General features: G+C 41.2%; 1 long non-coding RNA gene across 1 annotated transcript; it reads right to left on the reverse strand.

The window, feature by feature from the left end:
- Window positions 1-1,401: 1,401 nt before the first annotated feature.
- Window positions 1,402-4,820, reverse strand: LOC308057918. Its single transcript, XR_013925517.1, has 3 exons — window positions 4,730-4,820; window positions 4,277-4,402; window positions 1,402-3,311 (listed from the first exon to the last, which is right to left on the reverse strand). It is a non-coding gene; the product is annotated as an uncharacterized lncRNA (long non-coding RNA).
- Window positions 4,821-9,286: the final 4,466 nt, after the last annotated feature.

Genomic DNA, 9,286 nt, shown 5'->3' on the forward strand with positions numbered 1-9,286 from the left:
TGAAAGCAATTACCCTTTAAGGCACAGCTGCACAAAGATACAGTGATTCTTTGGGGACCTGAGTTATGGTACAGGAGACTAATTGGCGCGTTGGGAGTAAAACTTTCCTGCTGTGTACTTGCTGAACTGGCAAATACTGGATAAACCTTTTCCCTCCCGAGTTTTAATGTGGCCATTACTAAATTAGCTGATTGCTTGGGACTCTCTCTGGGTAATGTACATGACTATTAATACACTTGGCCTTTACTAAAAAGGCTATAGCCATTCTTACCCGTAAAAGGAGACCTTTGTAGTCTGATCAGGCTTGAGTGAGTACTCGAGTGTTTGCCTATCTATTTGATAAAATTAGACTTCTCTATAACTCAATTTCAGTTACTTAATAATCCAAACAAAGAGTGGGACTTCTGAGTAATTGGGAGGTCTTGTACTGGTGACAAAAAGAGATTGATTGGCCCTGTGGAAGTGGGGAAGCACGTCTTCCTATTTTTTTACTAACCTTTAGCCCAACAGCCTTGACGGTCAGTTAGATATACAGTTAGAACTAAAATCAAGTGGTTTCTGCTCTAACCCTCTTCAGAGGAAGTTAGGACTGCGGCGAATGAAGAGACGGGACGCAGCTTGATGCAAGCAAATGTCAACTTATTGTACAGAAGCACGAGTTTCTATACACTTTCAGAAGCTGCGCGTTTGAAACAGATTGGTTCTTGAAGCTAAGCCTTGCATACTAGGCAATCCCCGATTGGTGGTTAGCTGCCATCAATTAACAGCAAGCTGTTACTTTTCCTTGGCGCCATCCGTCCCCCACTCCCCTGTGCTCTGTAAACATCTCATCATGTTAATTGTTGTCCAGACAAGCTCGAGCACATTCCCCTCAGCAAACGGATTGCCACGCATGGTCCTAGTTTCCAGCCCGCTCCTGCATCTCCCCCTTCCTGTTGCACAAAAAGAACCTTTGAAACCGAACGAGTAAAAACAAGGTATAAGTAATAGAACAAATAAAAAAGCAACTAAGACATATTATCAACGTCAGAATAACCCACTGTCTCTGTTCCGTACAATTTTACAATTTCCCCTTTTTGTTTTTGAACAGCTAGTACCAGGTTTGCCATGTTCTGCAGGGCCCTTGCAAACATGACAGCAACCAAGGTAACAGCAAACAAACAATACTGCCAATTGAGTGAATGGATGCCCCAAAAGGCTGACATCTTCTCAGATTTTGGTAACATGTTGCTGCAATGGGGCGCCTAAAATCCACGCAGCACATACCATCAAAATCCTCACAGCCATGTCCTTGAACCAACAACAAAAAGCAGTGGCAATTTTGACTCACATGCTTAACTGCCTACCAAACAAGGTGATTTAACTCTTTAATGCTTTCCCTGCTGTTATTCCGGATAAGAGAAGAACTGCTGCGACACGTTCCCATCACAGCCTCCTACTACATTAGCATCTACAGAAAGACAATGATCGACATTCAAAGTGTAAACAGTATCATCTTCTTTTGGATTAACATTATACATAGGTGGAAGGGCACACCAAACAAGAACTGGTTCAGTCAAAAAGTTCGAAACATAGCATGCCTTCTCTGAACATACCTCTGGGGTCATTCCCTTCATTCCCTCTTTTTTTATGCAAAGAGAAACACTTCCACCAAAACAGAGAAGCCCCTATTTACATCTCTGAGCCCGGACACAAACCGCAGCTGTATGCGCCACCAGGCTCAGGGCAGGAATCATTCATGCCGTTACACAGCTATATATCTCTACAAGCGTGCAGACACCTATTAAACACTAGATAACCATGTTTATCTTTCCTATTCTCCTTCACAATACCTAGCTGTTTCTCCCATTAGTTTCCAGCCCGCTCCTGCATAGGACTCCTGTCCCAATATGCTAGCTTGTTCTCACTTAAGACAACAACAATAAAAGTTAGTTTCTTGCTTGCTTTTACTTCTAAGTCTTAGACTCTTCAATGTTTATGAAATGTGAAGAGGCGGTGAGGCGAGTGTGATCAAGTTCAGCACTATCTTTACTTGTCAAACTCCTGTTCAAAGTCAGAAGGTATTACTTGGGAGCAGAACTTGAGCCCTTTCTTCTGGCCTGGTGTCTAGTGCAGAATGGGAGAAGGAGGGAGGGTGAGAAACACTTGAGAGCTTTGAACAGTGTGTCAAAACTAGGTGTCTGCTGGACTTAACCTTCAGTCAGCTACTTAGAAGTGTCTGTAATGTAGTGAGCTTAACAGCTCCAAACAGCCCTATCCCATTTGAAGAGAAACTCGAGCCTACTGGTAGCAAGGTTGCTTGCAGCTTCTTGCTAGCAAAAATTGCACGATGGTGTGATAAGAATCGTTTGAAATGAGGGTAAAGGTTGAAGTAACCTGCTACGCTTGGTGCATATTTTAACTTTACCATTTGGAATGGAATGATAAAGAACGAAGAGGAAATTAAGTTGGTATTTTTGAGCTTGGAGCACACTAGGAACGCTGTCTCTGCCTTGTTATCCATTAAACATCTGTTTACATAGTGTAGTAGCTGCTAAAGCTAGCCGTAGGGGGAAAACCTGTTAGAATGAAGAAAGCTGCCTTGTGTGCAGCTGCCCACTTGAATATGTAATTCCTGGTCTCTTGAATGAAATATAACTTGAACGTAGGAGTGTTTGTGCTCAGGAGATCAAAACCCTTTACACTTCCACCAAAGCTGCTTGTAATGCATATTTCAGACGCTAGCACTCAAGTGTTTAAAGAAGCTTTTAAACAGAAGCCTTCGTTCTAAGGATCAAGGGGCTGGTTTCTTTCTACTCTCTTCCCCAGATGAGTGCAGTGTTACTGCAGTAAACCGTTCATGTATTCTGTTACACTTGAACTATGAGTGCAGCAATGATACGGTGCCAGGAGTGAAAGAAGACAAGTTGCTTACTTTGGGGTTTTTTCTTTTATTCTTTAGAAAAGCTTTAGAGCTTCATTAACAATTTTAGTACTGTAATGATTATCAAAATGAAATGTTGTTTTCTCTATGTGATTACATTGGATTTATTTGATCCCTCAAAGTAAAGGTTCTGCTGGTGGCAGAACAACTTGCTTCTGTTCTGTATATGTATCTAAAGTGCATGTTCACAGCTGTTCCACCTTTCTGACAAAGTGCATGATGTCTTGTGCCAGAAGCTTTGGTCCCTCAAAGGCAGCAAAATGCCCTCCACGTGGCATGTAAGAGTAAGTGATGATGTTCTTGAAGACCTCCTTTGCCCAGACCCGTGGTGTATGTACTAGCTCCTGAGGAAAAAGCTGCAGTCCCTGTGGGAACATACACTGCAAACCTAGAGGACATTAACTAAGTGCCTTTTTGAAAAAAGTCCTGGGGAAATTCTATAAAAACCTCCTGACTCTAGTAATTGCCACAGTCAGCTGGCAGAGCTTCACCGCAGCGACACATTTTGTGGTTTGTACTCTGCTGAAAAGCTTTGCTTGTATTTGAGTCTCCTTGAGTATGAGAATATTATACCCAAAAACGTAAAGTAGAGCCAACTTCGCACACGGTTCAATCTTGAAACGTTTCCTATTTTTAAACTTACCTTGTTTTACAGTTTTGCGATAAATGGCAAGACGCATCACCTCTTTGTGACAGTCAGAAATGAGCCTGCTCAAGTTTACTTTAGAATTTATAGTACCAGCGTAACGAATGAGTTGAGGAAAGGTAAGCTGGCTCGGTCTACAAAGGAAAAGACTCTTCTATTTGTTTGTGTGATCAATCACATGGAATTCCGTTCTGCAGCATTTTCTGGTCAGCCTCTCTTATAGTCATCTTAAAGTCAGTGGCTGTTAGAAGGTGCTTGGTTTGTTAGAAGGTACTGCTCTCCAGATTGCTTCCCCAAGTTTGTGCTTAACACTTGTAGTCGTTAGTTTTATCCACCACTAAGCCGTATGCTTCCTAATTCAGTTTAAACGTCTCTCTTGGAAATGCTCCTGATTTTCTGTTTTGTTTTAACTGAACTGAGCCAGAGATCACATTTGTTTGGTGACTAAGTATATAGACCTGTAGTTTGAACACAAGACTGAATATAGTTTGATATGTCCGCTGCATTGTCTTGGCTACAAGCTACTTTGTGTGAATTACAGGTTCAAAAGAAAAATGACTCAACTATTTTTATCAAAAGAAAATAAGAACTTAGATTATTTTTTTTAACAACTTAAGTTTGCTGTTTTAAAGTAATCTAAATGTTTATACAGGCAAACGTGGTTCAATCTCATTTGCAAATCTTTCTTACACCTACCACTTCATTACCTGGCATCACCTGTTAGACCAGGGTCCTTGGAGATGTTCTCCTTGTAGAATCGCATTGAGGACACAATGGAGGATGTCACCCAATAAATCATCACATTGGCCAAAAGCTCATCAAGAGTGTATTTGCTATTGATAGAAAAAGATGAAGACGTTTCATTGGAAGCTGTTTCTCAATACGCTATATTGGGCTCATGCCCTGAAGAACAGTTGTTCTTGTTCTCCACTTGTTTTCAAGCAGCAAATTAATTGGCACCCATGTGCCCAGAGCAAAACTGCCCGGTGCTGAAGCAGTAGTTTGCAGGCAGTCTGCTGTGAGTTTACACTACTACTTGTCATGTGTAACCTTTCATGCTCAAAATTCAGCTTTGGCCAGTCTTTTACCTATCTCCTCATTAGTTACCATTGCTCATTCTTTTAATGAGTCCTCTCATGGAAGAGCACCTGTTTTCTTACCTTTCCAAGCCTCCATCATCTTTATGCAGAAATGATTTATCTCTCCAGGTAGAGAATTTTTCCAATATATATGCAGCAAGCCCCCCAGGGGAGTCATTCAGTCCACAACCTAATTCAAGAGAAGAAGAGAACCATTGCAGTTGCCTGGCATTGCAAATACTTCAGTGGGAGTTAAACTGGACTTACATCAATTCTTCAGAGTTTTCTATGAGAATTCAGTAAAGAGTGCGTTTTACTAGCCCTGGTAGTACTTTATTCTTGAAAAGTTCACCCCAATGGAATTTTGGCTATAACTGACAGCACTATAAAGTTGAGCAATTCCTATACAAAAGAAAATAGGAGTTAAGAAAATCCTCTGGGCTTCTTGGTAATGTGTGGCAGAAAGAGCAAATTCAGATGTAAAGGGATTACACTCTGAAAAGAAATTTCAGATAAACTGTTTGGGAGCGCTGTCCTGCTTAGGATGGCTAACTGGGACCCTGAGTGCTGTTCACTTTCTATGTAATTTAAACAACAGTGGAGTGTTGTGTATCTGCTATCTGCTCCTGCCTTTGGGGAATGCTAACAAACATTATAAACACAGCATATTATATCTGTGTTTTAACCTGTAAAACGGGTGGGGATTACTTCAGCAGTGGTAGAGCTTGCCTTGGGAAAATTCCTGTACCACACTCCAGGCTGTAGTTTTACAGTATCCTTAGAATTGCCTACTCTCAAGTGTATTTTAGTGTGACTTTAGCACTGAATGACTGCGTAGAAGATGATGCACAATGTGATTTCAATTTAATAGTGGACATATTTAATGCAAAGTAAGTTTGTGCATTGGCACAACAGTTTCCCTGTGCTGTCAGGCCTAAAGTGATTTGCTACACATCAAAGTCATGTAAATGCTTTGACCAGCAAAGGTAGGGCAGGCTAAAATGTGCCAGCTAACATATGACCCGTCTGGAGGTGAGCATTTTCTGAGCTGAAAGCTGTCTCCGAATCACTGTATTCAACTTTCATGGACTGGATGCTCAGAAATACCAGTCTTGTTTGCAGCTTACTAATGATTCAACCTGTACACATCTTAGGTACCACAGCTTCTGGTGAGTGAAAATACTGTAGCTTTGCTTTAAACCTGCCTAATGAGAACTAAACTGATAATATAGATATTTTTTGAGACTAAGCAGGGAATATGTATTTTTTCCCCCTATTTATTTTCTACCTTTCACAATTTTAGTGTGCTACAAAATCCCTGCTCTTCTTTTTTTCCAGGTTAAAGAGTCCTAGACTATGTACAGTGCTTGTAGGGAAGCTGCTTGGTCACTTTAGGGTTCTTTTTCTCCCCTTCTTGTATTCTTTTGATTATAAAATATATTAATGAAACAGGGGTGGAACAGATTCTAAATATCATGGATTTAGTGTTTTGTCTTACTCTCTTTTTGCTTTCTTTAAGAGTTTGTAAGATTCTCTTAAAGTCTGAGCTGGCTGACGTTTCAAAGCACTGTCCTTGACTCTTGGATTCTCTCACATAGCAGCAACCAAACTAGAGCCCATCGTGATTTTCTTCCTCTGCTTAAATTGCTTTGGACTTTGTTGACATCAGTTTTTATTGGCCAGTTTAATCAACCAGTCACTTAACTGCAGAGAGTTACAAAACCATTTATCTTTAGATTAAACCAAACCCTGGATAGGTGTCAGATTTTCACTTAACCATTCACTTTTATCTGTAGAGAAATTAAGATCATATTGAAAGGTACGGGTGCCAGCACAGATTTTTGTGATACTCTCTCTCCCCTGGAACTTGCTTACTTATTTATATTCATGAATTCTCATGTTAACTAGTTATTAACCCATGAACTTAATCTTTTTCTTAAGGCAGTTTAATGTCTTTAAGAACACTGGGGGAAGGAACCTCAACAAAACTTTTTTTGGAAATTAAATATGTTCCATTACTAGGTCCACAGCTTCTTGATCCTGCCAGAGCTCTGATATTTGAAGCACGATTTCCCTGTGATATTATCACCTGTAAATGAATTCTCCTTTTAAAAACATTTCTGCTAGTTTTCTGATCAGACACTAGACATACTGGTCTTTGTTTTTCTGGGGGCTGTCTTCATTGTTTGGCTTTTGAAAAGAAAACCCAAAAAAACCCAACCTGGTATCTGGTTTGTCTCCTTTTATTTCTCTGATATTGCAATCAGTTCAAGCAACAGACTAGGCATTAGCTGACGTTTCACTTTGAGTTTCCTCTTTTCCAGTTAAATGCCAGGATGGGGTGCTATTCCTTCTATGGTCTCCGTACCTGATGCCAGTCTGAGACAGCTCTGCTGTCTTTCCTGATGAGGGTTTATTTCAATAAAGGAATACCCCATAATCTTTGATAATATTATACAAATAAATCATGTAACTTTTCTGAGATGGCCATACCTTTCTTCAGACTCCTTATCTACTGGTCCCACTACATCATGCTTCTGGCTTCAGGTATTATGGCTGTGTCTACCTTTCTGCAAGATTCACATTGCACTTGCTTATTTTTCTTGTTTTCACCCACATTTATTTCTAGAAGCTTCAATTTCAGGGTCCTGTGCTTTACTTTAAGAGGCATTTTGCAAAGGGTTTCTTTGCCATAGAGAAGTGGTATGCCATTTAACAGACCTTGAAAAGTGATATTTGTAGTCTCCGTCTTTCTTTAAGCGGTTCCTTTTCACTTCCTTTTACACAGCTCTTGTCCCCATGTCTTGCATTCAGTCACCAGAATTCACTGCTTCTCAGACATGGTTGGCTTTTGTTCAACTATGTGTTTATACGCCTTAAGCAGTCAGTATACAAAGTTCATAGTGATATAGAGAAGGTTCATTACCTGCAGTGTCTGGTTTGGTGGCTTGGATGTGTAAGTATCCAGACTCTCGCAATAGTTCATGTATATTCTTCTGGATGAAAGGATACATACGTCGAACATCTTCCCTAGTAAAGCCTATGAGCCATGGTATATAAGCCCCAAGCATCACGGAAATCATCCTTCTCAAACCTTCTCTGCCAGCGAAGATAAGATTCACAGATCTGAAATCAAGTTAATGAATAGAAGGTTAAATCAAGCCATTTTCTGTTTCCAAATTTTCTAGAAAATAAGTCTGACGGGAGCTGTAATAGAAGCATTTCACTAAGCCAAATACATAAGCCCTTCACATTTATCGTGATTTCCAAAAAAATTTGGGAGAGTTAAAAATGGTACAGCTGGTGCCATCTCCATCCAGGAAAGTCCTATACTTCGTGGTACTGATCAGCTGCTGAAAGGCTGAGCTCCTTCCTTTTCTCCCTGCCAATTTTAAATTTATCTCCTTCCTGATTTAGAATGATGATCCTTGAGGTCTCAAATCAAAATGCAGCAGAGCTTACTTCCATGCCTAGTGAAAGAGAAGCCAAACAGCACTCCATTTTTCTCTGTACAACTCTTCCCTAGATAAGGGAGGCCAACAGCATCCTGGCTTGTGTCAGAAATTGCGTGGCCAGCAGGACAAGGGCAGTGATGCTGTACCCAGCACTGGTGTGGCTGCACCTCGAATATTGTGTTCGGTTTTGGGCCTCTCACTACAAGAAAGATGTGTCCAAAGAAGAGCAACGGAGCTGGTGAAGGGTCTAGAGAACAAGTCCTATGAGAAACAGCTGAGGCAACTGGGCTTGTTTAGTCTGGAGGAAAGGGGGCTTGGGGGAGACCTTCTTGCTCTCTAAAACTACAGGAAAGGAGGTTGTAACAAGGCGGGTGTTGGTCACTTTTTCCCAGGTAACAAGTGAGAGGATGAGAGGAAATGGCCTCAAGTCGTGCCAGGGGAGGTTCAGATGGGATATCAGGAAAAAATTCTTCACTAAAAGGTTTGCCAAGCATTGGAACAGGCTGCCCAGGGAAGTGGTAGAGGTATTTAAAAGGTGTGTAGATGTGGCACTTAGGGACCTGGTTTAGCAGTGGACTTGGCAGTGTTAGGTTTATGGTTGGACTCAATGATCTTAAAGGTCTTTTCCAACCTAAATGCTTCTATGATTCTATGAAATTTAGAAAGCGTGAGAATGCAAATACCACTGTCAATGCAAAGCACGTGAATATGACTGAATGCACAGGGGTGGGGATACCCCTGGAGAAAACAAAGCAGAAGGCGATGAGAGGCAGGGCAAACAGAAGGCAGGACCCGGACCGTGGAGCCAGAAGGTAGGGTAAGAACTGGAGAAACCTTCTCTGCACTGATTCCCTTTGCTACTCACTGTGGCAGCATCTGGGCCATGTTTGTGGTAATAAGAGATCCCCAGTCTTCTCCCTGTAGGTAGTATTCTTTGGAGCCCAATCTATTCATCAGCTTATGAAATTTCCGAGCAGTTGCTTTGCTGTCAAAGCCTGTAGGTAAAGAGAAACAGAGGAAACCTGTTTGTCTTGGTGTATCATCCCCTGGCCAAAGATCATGGTCTGACAGAGGCACATGTTTATGCTGCTGTGTAAAGGCACAGTGTGCTATGCTGCTCTGCCTTGCTCCTTGGCAATACAGTGAACACAAGATGGAAATTCAGTGGAAAGTGGATAAAGTG

This window comes from Falco punctatus (assembly GCF_963210335.1).
Source record: "Falco punctatus genome assembly, contig: scaffold_67, whole genome shotgun sequence".
NCBI lineage: Eukaryota > Metazoa > Chordata > Aves > Falconiformes > Falconidae > Falco > Falco punctatus.